This window comes from Macaca fascicularis, chromosome 2, assembly GCF_037993035.2.
Source record: "Macaca fascicularis isolate 582-1 chromosome 2, T2T-MFA8v1.1".
Taxonomy (NCBI): Eukaryota; Metazoa; Chordata; class Mammalia; order Primates; family Cercopithecidae; genus Macaca; species Macaca fascicularis.
Genome location: NC_088376.1, coordinates 116,591,416 through 116,604,919, shown reverse-complemented (window position 1 = coordinate 116,604,919; position 13,504 = coordinate 116,591,416). Strand labels below are relative to the sequence as shown.

General features: G+C 41.6%; 1 pseudogene; it reads left to right on the top strand.

Annotated features, from left to right (window-relative positions):
• Positions 1 to 12,665: 12,665 nt before the first annotated feature.
• Positions 12,666 to 13,051, top strand: LOC135969522 (small ribosomal subunit protein eS25-like; annotated as a pseudogene).
• The last annotated feature ends 453 nt before the right edge of the window (positions 13,052 to 13,504 follow it).

Sequence of the window (13,504 nt, the reverse complement as noted above, 5' to 3'; positions counted from 1 at the left end):
GCAGCTCCCTGTCTAGTGAGGTCCCCTACCCCATGGTGCTAACTCGCTAGTCTCCCCATCCACTGCCATCCCCCACCACCGTCAGGACTTCTCCATTACAACTGACTTAGGCCTCACCCAGCAAAATTTAAAGTCCTTTCTTCTTGCTTCGGCCTCATTGCACAGAGTCCAGCTGGTCTTTATCCTCCATCAAGTGACTGTTCACTCGAAGAACAAGATTTACATTTCACATCAGACAAAGTACTTCCAATTGCTTTAACTGGTTCATTCCCATCCCCTTTGACCCAATTCTTAAATCTTATCCATCACTCTCTGATGCATCAAGTACTCTCCACTTCCAGAGTTGGGAAATCCTGGCAGAGCTAGTATATGCAGTCAACACCCCATTATCCATGCTGACTGAAAGGAGGGAATAAGTCTGAAGTTTCCCATCTGTGGAATAAACTGGTTATAAAACATGATCTCTAAGAGTTCTTCACATTCTAGGATGGCATATTGGAGAGCCTAGACTTTGGAGCCACATAGAACTGGGCTCAAATCCTGGCTCTGCCAGCTGCTAGCTATGTTGTTTGGGGGATGTTACTTACCCTCTTAGGGCCTCAGTTTTCTCACCTTTAAAACAGAAATAATATCACCCATCTTGTTTATGTATTGCAAACATTTAAAATACTGTTTCAGAGCTTCTGACACATACCATCAAGTTAAATCATATAACTTATGTGAATTTAAATATACTCAGTTACAGAGAGACGGAGGGAGCCACTTAAGTGGTGCTGGCAGGAGTCTGTCCCTCCTTTGACTGGTCTTAGTTTTTACCTTTATATCCTGACTTTAGAACTTAACTCACCACCTCAATTAAAATATTAGGTTGGTACAGTTACTTTTGCATCAACCTAATACAATCCACTGTAATGGCTCTCCTTTTTGTTAAGTGCATTCTGTCGTTCAAATACAGTCCCAAAGCAACTGAACACGGTGGTTTTATTAGTAAGTCTTTGAATTTTGCTTAATTTTAATTTCTGTTATTTAGTATTTAAGATTCAGTAATCAATGCTGACAACCCCAAAGCAGGACAGAGATCATAGTGAAATAGATAGTTAAACACATGCACATAAATGCAGCCCTGTGGCTCATGCTGAATGTAATTATAGGCACACACACACCCCACACAACACTGATTTCAGTCAACACCACTACATAGCCATCTCCAGGTTAAAAGCATAAGCTAGCTACTGGAAATAAAACTGGTGTAGTCACACGCTGCAATGAAAAAATCACACAGATCTGCATCCAATCAACCACAGGAGCAAATTTATGAGGACAGGAAGTTGTTAGGGAGATCCAGAAAGTCAATAAACGTCAGAAATTTTATAGTTCAAACATTAGAGTTACCTTTTTGTTTCTTCAGAGCAGTTGTTTAAATATTTAATTCACAAAACAAAACTGATGTTTAAATGGCACCAGTATCTCTCAGACTTGGCACCTACCGTGTATGTGGACCTGTTTACCTTTCTTACTACTTAAAAAATAAAAATAAAAAAATCACTAAGTCACAAATCCTTAATACTGACATAAGCTTGTTAAACTTTTAAACCAGTACTTTGGTGGAGCATTAAATAGAAAATCGTTAAAAATATTGACCTTTTGTAATCTCAGTTGTCTAATAAGACCCTCTGAAATAAGCACCACCCCTCTACTCCCTTTTAACGCAGTAGAGAGGACTTGGCCACTTTAGTAACGTTTTCTTTCTGTTTGACAAAAATGCAATATGAAAATGCAGTGACCTCTCGCAGCTTCATGCTTATGGTTAAAAATGGATGCTAAAAATTGGAATTGGACTGTGGGTTTGAAAATTTGATAAAATAGCCAAACTTTATACTTCCTAGGTTATTGGAACAAACACACAGGGGAAAAAATACTTTTTAAAAGGTTCTAATTTGAGAAACTTGAAGAGGAAGGTTATACGATCCAAAACTACTTATTTGAAGAAGAATCGTTATACAAACTTAGACAACTCACTAAGGATTATCTGTTTCGTGTCCTAATAACCAGGTTGGCACGGTATTCCATCCAGAAATATGGAACTTTCCGTTTTTCTGTTTTATCTTTTTTATGTTGCTATTTTTAATGTGTGTTTATAATACACTGAAGAATCTCAGTCAATCACGTATTGAGCAAAATAATCACCATGGCAGGGAGACACACATGGTAGTCTTTATTGTCAACATGTCTATAAAACTGAATAAATATTTGTTAGTGTTCCATTGTGATAAATACAAGGAACACGTGAGGCTGAAAGGGAACAGTGTCGAGAGCACCATAAATTTTCAAAACCTGACATGACTTTAATGGCAATTAACAAAGAATGCCAGGGTGTATGGGAGAGTTTTTGCAAACACACTACATCACAGACAGACTAGACCTTTAATGATGTGACAGAGTAGCCAAAAGATAGAAGATTGGACATCTTGTCCCAGGAAGCTAAATATTTAAGTGGTATAAAAAGGTCTTGCAGGATTCTGAACTTTCTACCCATAGCTTGCCTCCCTTTCCTTCATCAGGCCTCTCCTTGGCTTCCTTTCCCAGCTCCTCGGTCCTGACTGGGTTCCTTTCATCACCCATAGACCTTTCTTCTTGGAAATTTCTTCCCTCTAGTCCCTTTACTTACTCCTCCAAATACTTCTTCATGAATCTCCAAAGTGCCCCAATTATTATAGCTCACCAGAGACAGCTAAAGGCAAGGTCATCATCCTAAGGAAGATTTAACAAGAGGAGGCAGAATATCAAGGTTCTTTTCCTGGCCACACTTAGTTGACATCCTAGAACTCTGCAATGGTACAATTTAGAACTAGAATAATGGCCAGGTGTGGTGGCTCACTCATGCAATCCTAGTATTTGGGGAGACCAAGGTGGGAGGATCATTTGAGGCTAGGAGTTCAAAACCAGCCTGGGCAACATAGTGAGACTCTGTCTCTACAAAATATATATATGTGTGTGTGTGTATATATATATATATATATATGGAGAGAGAGAGAGAGCAAGGTGCGGAGGCATGGTGGTGCATGCCTCTAGTCCCAGCTACTCAGGAAGCTGAGGCGAGAGGATTGCTTGAGCCCAGGAGGTGGAGGCTGCAGTGACTATGACCATGCCACTGCACTCCAGCCTGGGAAACAGAGCAAGACTCTGTCTCCAAATCCATAATAAACCACAAGACCCATGGTTTTCAGTGTAGTTGCCCTGACAGCAGCAGCTGCATCATCTGAGAACTTGATAGAAATCCCAATTCTGCAACTCACCTCAGACCTACTAAATCAGAAACTCTAGGGGTGGGGCCCAGCAATCTGTGTCTCAACAAACCCTCCAAGTGATTCTGATTCATTCTAAAGTTTGAAGACATTGCACTGTACAGATGAATTGCTTTTTGTAAGATTTCTTCTGGTTGTAGAATAGATTCTGGCAGCATAAGGAATGTTAATGCCCTTGTGTTTCAATAGTACTTATCATGTGAAAAGCACAATAGCTTATTCTCTTCGTTCTTTTCTTGATTCTCATAAAATCCCTACAAAGTAATGCAACTGGATCTGTTTCACAGAATCTTGTAGGATTTATCATGTAAATAATACAATTTATGACAGCTTTGAGGGCTGGAAAATGTTCCTCCACAAAGCTAGCCCAATGACCTGATGGAAGACTGTGTGTTATGGTTCCAAGGATACTAGAAAGATCAAATTCTACACTTTTCCACCTAGTTCACTGATGCCAGAAATTCCAACATCATAGCTTAAAGCTTGAGTCCTCCATCTGAATGCAAATATCCCTGGAATATCATAACAAGCCCTTTACTTCTCGGGTTAGAGATGGAAGAAAGAGGATATGAGCACCTTGTTCTCAGGAAGTGCAATGTCTACACCTGCTTTGAGAAGACTACTCCAAAGGGGATATCTAGGGTCACTATAGGCAACTTTGCTTTCTCCATAATTTTGCCAAGGGCCAGGTGTGCACACATAACCAGGTGTACATTGTAGGTGCATGAAAACCTTAAGGATTGACTGTGGAGGCTGAAGGAGGAAGAATGAGTAGACCTTAACAAAGATAGAAGTAAATGGGCAGATTCCTGCCTTTTGGTACACTAGGAAAGATAAAAACCCTCACCCCCAAGCCCCACCCTCCTACCCCTACCCCCACCACCAAATTAACATGGAAATAGATCAGTAGATCTTCCAATTCTATTTGGTTCTCTTCTTCCTCACCTGTCTATACATCTCTTTTTTTAAAAAGTATTATATTTATATTGTACCTTATAGTTTGCAAAGCACTCTCACATACAATGTTCATTTGCTCACTACAGTCCTAAGAAAAAGATAAAATTCTTTTTTTTTTTTTTGAGATGGAGTCTCGCTCTGTCGCCCAGGCTGGAGTGCAGTGGCCGGATCTCAGCTCACTGCAAGCTCCGCCTCCCGGGTTTACGCCATTCTCCTGCCACAGCATCCCGAGTAGCTGGGACTACAGGCGCCTGCCACCATGCCCGGCTAATTTTTTGTATTTTTTTTTAGTAGAGACGGGGTTTCACCGTGTTAGCCAGGATGGTCTCGATCTCCTGACCTCATGATCCGCCCTTCTCGGCCTCCCAAAGTGCTGGGATTAGAGGCTTGAGCCACCGCGCCCGGCCTAAAGATAAAATTCTTAATTTACTAAGGAGGAAACCTGGACTTGGCTACTGCCAATACATGGCAGAACTTAGATTTGAATCCTGGTTTTCCAATTCCAAGCCTGCTGCTTTCGTCTATGTGCATTTTCATTTTTAATTTAATTTTATTTTTTTAGAAACAGTGTCTCACTCTGTCACCTAGGCTGTTGTGCAATGATCACGGCTCACTTCAGCCTCAACCTCCTGGGCTCAAGCAATCCTCCTGCCTCAGCCTCCTGAGTAGCTGGGACAATAGGAGCATGCCACCACACTTAGCTAATTTTTTAATTTTTATTTTTGTAGAGACAGGGTCTCACTGTGTTTCCCAGGCTGGTCTTGAACTCCTGGTCTCAAGCGATCCTCCCACCTTGGCCTCTCAAAGTACTGGGATTACAGGCATGAGCCACTGCACCTGTCCCCAGTGTGTATTTTCAATCTGGTTTGCACCCAACTGCAGGGATGAACCATGCATTGATGCTCAACTCCCATACGCCTTTAAAGAGAAGGTTATCAGGGATCCAGAGCCCTGGCATAGAGTGTGAATCCCAGGCTCCCATCATTCAAGCAGGTTCCCAATTTGCTGCCACTGTTTACCTCCTCCCTGCTTTTAGAGCACAAGAGCTTAATGACTTCACAGATGGGCAACATTGTCAGCCATGGAAAAGACATTTTGCTACACATAATTGTACTTTGAAAATATCACTGTGGAAGTGTGTGGATGAGTCACAGAGTTGGCAGGGGAACTTCACATAGGCCAGGCCCTTCTGGTAATGAGCCCCGCAGGGCTCTGAAGGTGGCCCAGGCCATGGTTCTTCACTGATGCCAAGCAGAGGATTGCTATGGCCAAGCTGAAAAGACATCCCTTGCTCTGTCACTAAGGCCAGTACACTTGGTTCATGCATAGACATTTAGCCTAAAGTTATCTAAAATTCCTTCCAAGCCTACAATTCTAATTTATACACAACAAAAGCCTTTATTCTGTTATCCGGTTGTCTTGTATCATTTATATGACTCCAGCTTCCACCTTGGTGATAATAAATTACAAATTCAAACTTGCAGCCCTGCCCTTTAACCTAAGCTCAGTGCCACATCATCTAATTCCTGGCAGATGTTGCCACCATCAAATTTAAGTGGAAATGTATAAAACCAAATTCACTTCTCATTATCCTCTACAAACCAGCGCCCCATAGCAACTTCTAGCACAGTCATGTTCTCAACTCTCAGGACTCAACATGACGGAGCTGTCTTCTTCACTTTGCACATTTGGTTCGTTGCTATTAATTTCTGTTTCCTGAGTACACTCTTCATACTGCTGCCTATCTGATCCTTATTAAATGTTCTTCCGTGAACTGACATTGTCATTCTTGCTTTATAACCATGAGAACAGTAGTTCTCAGCCCTGTCTATAGGTTAGGGCTTCTTAAAACTTCCAGTGCCCAAGCCCCATCCCTAGAAAATTCTGATTCAGGGGGTCTGGGGGTGGGGACCAGTGGTCAGTACCACTGAGAACAAATGTCCTGAACTACAACACTTTTCACACTTGAAGGATTATGAAGTCACCTTTGGATCTTGTTAAAATGTAGATGTGGATTCAGCAGGGCTGAGCTGGGCCTGAGATTCAGCATTTCTTTTTTTGTTTGTTTTTTTTTATTTTTGAGACAGGGTCTTGCTCTGTCCCCCAGGCTGGAGTGCAGTGGTGCGATCTCAGCTCACTGCAGCCTTCACCTCCCGGATTCAAGCAATTCTCCTGCCTCAGCCTCCCGAGCAGCTGGGATTACAGGTGCGCGCCACCACACCTGGCTAATTTTTGTATTTTAGTAGAGGTGAGGTTTCATCATGTTGGCCAGTCTGGTCTTGAACTCCTGACCTCAAGTGATCCACCTGCCTCCACTTCCGAAAGTGCTGGGGTTACAGGCATGAGCCACCACGCCCGGCTGAGATTCTGTATTTCTAGCATGCTCCCAGGTGATGTTGATGCTTCTAGTTCCCAGGCCACACTTTGGGTATCAGGGTCCTAGAACATCAAGTCTAACCTCCCATTCTGCCTGATTTTAAAGCCCTGGCCTCATTTCTTGCTGCTTCCTTCTTGCACCAAGCCAGCTCCTGACACATCCAGACATGGACCCTTCCTCACCATCCTGGTTTACTTGGAATGCCTGACTCCCTTCTCTCTACCTAGTGAGAACTCTCTGCATCCTCACCCCTCCATCAGGATCCAAAGGGCCCAAGCCTTTATCTACCATTTAGTCTTCCCCAACCACTCCATGGTTTATTAATCCCTTTTTCCTCTAATCTCCCAGTGCTATAGAAAGTACAGCGATCCTCCCATCATATACTAAGCTCTGCAGCTGACAGCAGAAAGAAAACTGGACCAAGAGAGATATGGAAACTGGGCACATCTTGTAACTGCTGGCAAGTCATTTTCCCTTTCTAAAAAAAAAAAAAAAAAGCTCCTCAGAAACTTGGTCCAGCAGAATGATCCTAGGGACATGGGAGGCAAATTGTAATAAACTGCAGACATGTCAGCAACTGAAGCTATTCCTAAGAACATTCAAGTGAAGAGAAACTTAAGAGATCACTTGGTCTCACCATCCCTCTCTCCCCAGATTTTTCTGGTAGAAGCTGAAGTCCTGATAAGAGAAAGAGCTTCCTCAGATACCCAATCGATCAATACCAGGTTCAGGACCAAAGTCCATATTTCTGAGTTGTTTTGTTTTGTTTTGTTTTGAGACAGAGTCTTACTCTGTCACCCAGGCTGGAGTGCAGTGGCATGAATTCAGCTCACTGCAACCTCTGCCTCCAAGTTCAAGCAATTCTCGTGCCTCAGCCTCCCGAGTAGCTGGGATTACAGGTGCACACCACCATGCCCAGCTAATTTTTTATATTTTTAGCGGAGACAGGGTTTCGCCATGTTGCCTAGGCTGGTCTTGAACTCCTGAGCTCAGGCAATCTGCCCACCTCAGCCTCCCAAAGTGCTAGGATTACAGGCGTGAGCTACCGCACCGAGCCATATTTCTGAGTTTTTTATCCTTCCAGATGTAGCAACTTTCTAAACGTTTAAGGGAGCCACCACTGCATCAAGCAGACAATGTGCTGATGCACAGTGATTAGTTGGGCTGCATAAACCTCAGGAAACATTTAATGGCAAGATGTTATAAGATGGCAATCTACAAGATAGGACACCCTGTCAATAGCAGAATCTTCTTGCCTTCCACCAGAGACCAGGCCCTACAATCCCATGTACGACTCCTGATTATCCAGCTGAAGCAGAGTTCACCTTTTTACCCCTGGCATCAAGGTCCTCTGCAATCTGGCCCTAACCTAGCCTTCCAGCATCCCTCCCTACTGGAACTTTCCACTCAGACTCACTGTTTCCCACACATACCTTATGCCTTTGCTAATTCTTAAGCCACCAGATTGCTTCTTGGGCACATGAGTCCATGTGGACACGGTTAAATCTCCTGCATGCCCTTTGATATCTTGACGTTTGGAATTGAGTTGGGCAATTTCTCAGTGTGAACAACGATTCTACACTTTAAGGAACTGGGACATGATCTTTCCAAGATAAAAGGGCTTTTCTTTCTTTTCTGGTTTCCTAATGCCACCTCAGGTGACATTCCACTGTGTGGAGCCCAGACAATTATCACGCTGTGGCCAGAGATGTTTAATTGGACTTTTAAAGATGAGAAAGCAGCAGGGAGCTGATTGTCAGCTCTCTGACAAGACTGTGCAGCATAGGTGGCCAGCAGCACAGAGGAGGGCTGGTCTGCCCAGTGTCATGACTGTCTCCACTCCTGGGGCAGCGAGGTTAGGAGAGAAGGGGAAGATGAGCCAGTGGCAGCAGAGCCTTCAGCAGACTCAGTACCAGATTGTCCTATATTCCGTTTCTACCCCAAGAACTGTACTCGCTCAGGAGGCAACAAAGACTTCTTTTTTAAAATTACCCTTCTTCTTAAGACAAACTTTTCTAAGCCTTCATAGTAAAAATTTATTTTTATATTTTGATAATGCGTTTTCATCTCCATGCAACCCTTTAAGCCTCTGAGGTAGGTCAGGGAAAATATTAACACTTCCAGTTTATAAAGGAGTAAACTGAATTCATTATGCTGGGATGTGAGTTTGCTGAGGTTATGCAACTAGTAAATGGTTAAGCCAGAACTGCAGATCAGCTGTCAAAGATCACTGATGAAACAGCAGATAAAAGCTATTTCAAACAGGACGAGTAGATTATACGACTCCAATTCCTGCTTCTTAATGCCATTCCCTGAAGAAAAAAGATCCCTTTGTTTTGACAAGTGTGTGGAGAGCAGACTATGCCCTAAAGGCTAATTAAAAAACTGAGGTTCCCACATCCACCCTCCATCCTGGGATTGGACTGGCAGAGACTACAAAGAAACACAGACATTTCCAGAGCACACGAGGCTATCTATGTGCTCCACTGCCTCTAGGCACTGAGGAGTTCCTAGGTCCATGAGAAAGCTGAGAAAGCTACTGACTGAGGATGAGAACCCATGGGTGCTGCTATGAGCAGACGGTATGCAGTGTGGCCATGAACCCAGATCACCTGATTCATTGTCAAGACGAATAAGGCTCTGGCAGGTCAGATCTGCCACTAAATATGTGAAGTGATTCTTTCCTATTATTTTTCTTTTTTCTTTTTTTTTTTGAGACAGGGCCTCACTCTGTTGCCCAGGCTGGAGTGCAGCAGCACAGTCATAGCTCACTGCAACCACAAATTCCCAGGCTCAAGTGATCCTCCTACCTCAGCCTCCCAAGTAGCTAGGACTCCAGCCACACACTACCACTCCGAGCTTTATTTGTTTTTATTTTTTGTGGAGACGGGGTCTCTTTATGTTGCCCAGGCTGGTCTTGGACTCCTGGCCTCAAGTGATCCTCCTGCCTTGGCCTCCCAAAGTATTGGGATTACAGGTATGAGCCACCATACCTGGCCTCATGTTATTTTCCTCAGAAAGATCTGAGATAGGAGAAAACCTTCAAAATTAATGTATTTTCCTTCTCTTGAACTTTAAGGCTGCCACAGCCCTCACCGTCATTAGTAAAGGCTTGAGGGTGTTTTCGGGAAACTACGGAGAGTAGTTTAAATTTTCAACCCTTTAAAAAGTTGAAAGTTATCCTTTCAACATTGCCTGTGAACAGGTTTTCATTTTTCTTTCAGTAGAATCTACACATCACTAAGAAAATATAGAGGACAGGCCGGGCGCGGTGGCTCAAGCCTGTAATCCCAGCACTTTGGGAGGCCGAGGCGGGTGGATCACGAGGTCAGGAGATCGAGACTATCCTGGCTAACATGGTGAAACCCCGTCTCTACTAAAAATACAAAAAACTAGCCGGGCGTGGTGGCGGGCACCTGTAGTCTCAGCTACTTGGGAGGCTGAGGCGGGAGAATGGCGTGAACCCGGGAGGCGGAGCTTGCAGTGAGCCGAGATCACGCCACTGCACTCCAGCCTGGGAGACACAGCGAGACTCCGTCTCAAAAAAAAAAAAAAAAAAAAGAAAATATAGAGGACATTTCCCCAAGCAATATAGAGGGCAATAAAAAGGATTCCCTATTTAATAAATGGTGTTGGGAAAACTGGCTAGCCATATGCAGAAAGCTGAAATTGGACCCTTTCCTTACACCTTATACAAAAATTAACTCAAGATGAATTAAAGACTGAATTAAAGAACATAAGACCTAAAACCATAAAAACCCCAGAAGAAAACCTAGACAATACCATTCAGGACATAGGCACGGGCAAGGAGTTCATGACTAAACCAAAAGCAACGGCAACAAAAGCCAAAATTGACAAATGGGATCTCATTAAACTAAAGAGCTTTTGCACAGCAAAAGAAACTATCATCAAAGTGAACAGGTAACCTACAGAATGGGAGAAAATTTTTGCAATCTATCCATCTGACAAAGGGCTAATATCCAGAATCTGTAAAGAACTTAAACAAATTTACAAGAAAAAAACAAACAACCCCATCAAAAAGTGGGCAAAGGATATGAACAGACACTTCTCAACAGAAGACATTTATGCAGCCAACAAACATGAAAAAATGCTCATCATCACTGGTCATTAGAGATATGCAAGTCAAAACCACAATGAGATACCATCTCATGCCAGTTAGAATGGCAGTCATTAAAAAGTCAGGAAACAACAGATGCTGGAGAGGATATGGAGAAATACTAATTTTTTACACTTTTGGTGGGAGTGTAAATTAGTTCAACCATTGTGGAAGACAGTGTGGCAATTCCTCAAGGATCTAGAACTAGAAATACCATTTGACCCAGCAATCTCATTACTGGTTATATATCCAAAGGATTATAAATTATTCTACTACAAAGACACATGTACACATATGTTTATTGTGGCACTGTTCATAATAGCAAAGACTTGGAACCAACCCAAATGCCCATCAGTGATAGACTGGCTAAAGAAAATGTAGCACATATATACCATGGAATACTATGCAGCCATAAAAAAGGATGTCCTTTGCAGGGACATGAATGAAGCTAGAAACCATCATTCTCAGCAAGCTAACACAAGAACAGAAAACCAAACACTGCATGTTCTCACTCATAAGTGGGAGTTGAACAATGAGAACACATGGACATGGGGAGAAGGGGATCACACACCCCCCGGCCTGCAGTGGGGTGGGGAGATCAGGGAGGGATAGCATTAAGATAAATATCTAATGTAGATGACAGGTTGATGGGTGCAGCAAACCAACATGTCACGTGTATACCTATAACAAACCTGCACGTTCTGCACATGTACCCTAGAACTTAGAGTATCAAAAAAAGTATTTTAATCCCAAGAGTAACCACTAAAAATATGCAAAGAGCTCTAGCTAAGAATTAAAATGAAATACTAAACCATATTAATTCCAAAAAAAGGCAAGAAAAGTGGAACCAAGAAACAAGTCATATCAGAAAAATAGAAAACAAATAAAAATGAGAGAACTAAATCCAACCATATCAATAATTATCTTAAATGTAGATTGACTAAATGCTATAATAAAAAGAAATAGATTGTTTAGACTACATAAAAGTTGTGATTCAACTATATGTTATCTGCAAGAGATACATTAAATACAAAGACACATATAGGTTTAAAACTTAAAAACTGTAAAAGAAATATCATGCAAACACAAATCATAAGAAATATGGAATGGCTAGATTAATATCAGTCAAAATAGACTTCAAGATAAGACAGACTACCAAAAATACAGAACAATATTTCGTAATGACAAAAGGGTCATTTCATCAAAAGGCATAGCAATTATAAATGTGTGTTTAATAACAGAGCTTCAAAATGCATAAAGCAAAAACTGAAACAGCTAAACGGAGAAATAAACAAATCCACAATCATAGTTAGAGAGATGTTAACACCCCCTCTCAGTAATTGACAAAACAATGAGATTATTAAAAATCAAAAATGGTATAGAATATCTCAACAATGCTATCAACCACTTTAACCTAATTGATGTTTATAGAACACTAGGCCAGATGTGGTGGCTCATGCCTATAATCCCAGAGTTTTGAGAGGCCAAGGTAGGAGGATCACTTGAGGCCAGCAGTTGGAGACCAGCATGGGCAACATAGCAAGACCCCATCTCTATTTAAAAATTAGCTGGGCATGGTGGCACATGCCTGTAGTCCCATCTATTTGGGAGGCTGAGAACACCACTGCACTCCAGCCTGAGTGACAGAGCAAGACTCTGTCTCTAAAAAACTAGAACAAATAAAAAAATAAAATAGAACACTAAACTCAACAACCACAGACTATACATTGTTTTCTAACCACATTGAAATTAAATTAGAAATCAATAACAAAAAGATATCTATTATAGCCTTCCAAATATTTGAAAATTAAACAACACATTTTCAAATAACCTACGCATCAAAGAAATCGCTTTTCGTCTGACATCTCAGCCAGGCAGCAGTGATTGCCACTGCTCTGTAAGCTTTGCAATGCTATCCAAGGATAACAAGAAGAAAGACCCCAGGAAGTTAGCCAAAAAAGACAAAAACCCAGTGAACAAATCCAGGGGCAAAGCCAAAAAGAAGTGGTCCAAAGGCAAAGTTTGGGACAAGCTCAATAACCAAGTCTTGTTTGACAATTCTACTGTAAGGAAGCTTTGTATGACAAACACTGTAAGGAAGTTTCCAGCTATAGGTTTATAACCCCAGCTGTGGTCTCTCTGAGATTGGAGATTTCAGGCTGCCTCGCTAGGGCAGCCCTTCAGGAGCTCCTTGGTAAAGGACTTATCAAACTGGTTTCAAAACACAGAGCTCAAGTCATTTACACCAGAAATACCAAAAGTGGAGATGCCACAGTTGCTGGTGAAGATGCATGAACAGGTCCAACTGACTGTATATTTGGAAAAACAAAACTTTGTTAAATAAAAAAACAAATCACAGGGAAATTAGAAATATTTTTAAACTGAATGAAATAAAAACATATTATATCAAATTTTATGGGATGTAGCAATGCAGTGCCTAGAGGGAAATTTTTAGTGTCTATTGCTTATATTAGGAAAGAAGAAAGATTTAAAATCAATTATTTAAGTTTCTATTTTAAGAAGCTAAAAAAAGAGCAAATTAAACCCAAAATATGTGAAAGGAGAGAAATCATAAATATAAAGCAGAAATCAAGAAAATAGAAAACAAAGAGTATGCAAAAATAACACATCCAAACGTTGTATTTGAAAAACTTAATAGACTCAGTAAACTCCTGGTTAGGGTGATCAAGAAGAAAGGAAACATAAGCTGTTACTATTACAAATGAAAGAAAGGATAGATCCTACAAA